This window comes from Pinus tabuliformis, chromosome J (genome assembly GCF_031772625.1).
Source record: "Pinus tabuliformis cultivar Carrire ecotype Pingquan chromosome J, CPIR1, whole genome shotgun sequence".
Lineage (NCBI taxonomy): Eukaryota > Viridiplantae > Streptophyta > Pinopsida > Pinales > Pinaceae > Pinus > Pinus tabuliformis.
This window is the reverse complement of record NC_142295.1, coordinates 957,118,934-957,121,662: the sequence shown is the minus strand read 5'-3', so window position 1 is coordinate 957,121,662 and position 2,729 is coordinate 957,118,934.

Sequence of the window (2,729 nt, the reverse complement as noted above, 5' to 3'; positions counted from 1 at the left end):
TTGTAGTATAGTGGTAAGTATTCCCACCTATCCCGTGGGTGACCTGGGTTCGTTAGAAGATCATATTCAAAGAGTTGTGTTCTTGCAATAATAAACCAGAGAAATGCCAAGCAAACTGCTATCGCTAAAGGACAATGAGAACAACAATCCAACCCAAATAAATAGTGAATAATATGATCAACATTCAAGGAATGTTATCTCTGTATTTTTAGATAAGATTGAAACCATAAAATAATGAACAGATGCAAGTGGATAGAGTCAGCAATTTTGCCACATAAACAACGATCATCTAAAGGTAATAAGATATTAGAGTTTATACCATTGTGAATTGGAACAGATTTCACTATTTTAGAGCACTTCAAATGGTGACGATATTACAAATGTCAACGTCAATTATCCAAATACTTCAAGCACTATGTAAATTGTGTTGTAAAATGAACCGGTGGTGAGTAGTTAAGAAAATACACCAGCATTAAAGATTTGTTCCTCCACAAAAACATGCCAGTATACCATATCAATAGTGCTCAAAAAATTTAGGGAAAATGCCATCCAATGTGGATCGAATCATGTCAGTTGGCATATTGTTCAATCACAAGAAATGAATGTTTAGGATGTGAAATTCAGTTGTTTACATTGTTCAGAAATGACCATCATTCAAGATATGTTTATCATCATAGCATGGTATCACAGGATTCTCAAGGCAAAATTCATGTGAAAATAAGCTGATAGATAGAAAATATACCGATCTTTCAAAGAATTATACATCGTCAATTATGGGTAGATTATCACCATCCACAAGTTTATTAAGTGTGACCATAACTAAGGAGCAATAATTCATAATTTATAGCCCATGAGGATGTAGAAAAGCATGCACCTCAACTACCCTTTTAATAATTCGCAAATAAAACCAAATCATTCACAAAAAACTCTCAGACAGTGATTCAACAAGCCTAAGCAAATTTGGTGGGTGACGTTAGGCTCAGGACGCAGGACATCCAGATGAAATATACATCAGTCCACAATATTAATATGTGAGAAGTGTGTTCAACAATAAAACATCTCTAGGATTGTGAGAATAAACTATATGACCTTGACTTTTTTTTCTATTCCTTAGACTTAGATGTTGCAGTCCTTAAAGAAACAAACAGTCACTTGAACCAATCAATTGTTAGCATCCATTAAAAGGTCATTCAAGCATTATAGGGTCTGTTTGATTCTTAATGGTGTTTGGATGGAAGATGTTGCTGAAAAGTATGAGTTAGAACATGAACATCCATTCAGAAATAAATTACTGAGCTCAATGAGGAACAAGACCAGTATTCACCATATTTTTTCCAAACTTGAATAACAGTAACTCACTTGAAATGACAACAGACTATGCATCCTGGACTTATCTTATTTGATAGAGGGTAGATCCGGAAATGAGTAAAAAAAAAATGAGATCTACCCTAGCCTGTGCCAAATTTAATTGGTTTGTCATGAAAGGACTAGTTAGCAACGATATAAATCAAAGTTTTATAAGATATAACAGTTTAAATAAACTGAGATCCGACAACCTAGTCAGATAAAATGGAGCAATGAAACCATTAAATTGCTCAATAAAGAGTGAAAACAAATTTAAAATTTAGTGAGAGTAAGGAAACAACTAAAAGAGAACTCAACAAAATTCATGCTCATTTATTTAGCATCTACGTAAAACTATTCGTTCCTTTATAAATTGTTTGCAAAGTTAAATGGCGCCAAGTCTCAAATGGGCATAAGGGTGAACTATTTAACTCAGTTAATTACGAAACTGTGTTTGGGTTTCTACATCAGTAATGAGAGATCAGTTATATAGACACCACGAAACTTTATTTAAAGAACCGATTTCAGTTGAAGAAAATACATGCAACCAGAGAATGAAATAACAACAATAAATTAATTCTAATGCAAATCAGACATTTAATCAAACAAACTATTCCAAATCTGTACGATTTTGCCACTGAGACTAAAATATATCATCATGTGGTTTATATATATTGCAATTTGTTTACTTAATGCATATCCTCAAGGTACCAATTACTTTTTTTTAATAATCATTTACTGTTCTTTTAACTAGGAAGTTGACTATTTACCTAGGGTTATAGTCATCATCGTTAAATTTCAAGGGGTGACATCCTCAAAGCAATGTTGACCAATTAAACTATTGATATTCCCAAAGGACTATGAGAGTTCAATCACATATATTTTCAATCATATGAATTACACATATGTATACCCTTGCGAGGTCAAACTCTTACATCAATTCCATAAAATATAAGATGTCGGAAACTAGGATACAACATAGGCACATGATCACATTATTGCAACCAACCCATAAATAAATATAATGGGAATTATTGAAATAATCAACAAATTATATTTTAGATGACGTACAGTAGATCAACACCATGAGAAAGCTTGATACCTCTATAATCAATTAGATGAATCAAGTCATAATTGACCAATCATCAAAACTCACATAATTCAATAAGGGACACCACATTGTTAGTTATTCTAAAACTAATTTCATGAAGGTCCAGAAAATTCTCGCTCGATCAATGTAAATTTAATATATTAGTGTCAACAACATTAATAACTAGACCCAAGGAAACCCAAACGGTAAATAAAATTGACATCTTAACTTAATAGACAAGTATACATTAGGTGAGAAATCAATATTTTTAATTAGAATTAAAACATGAAAAGAC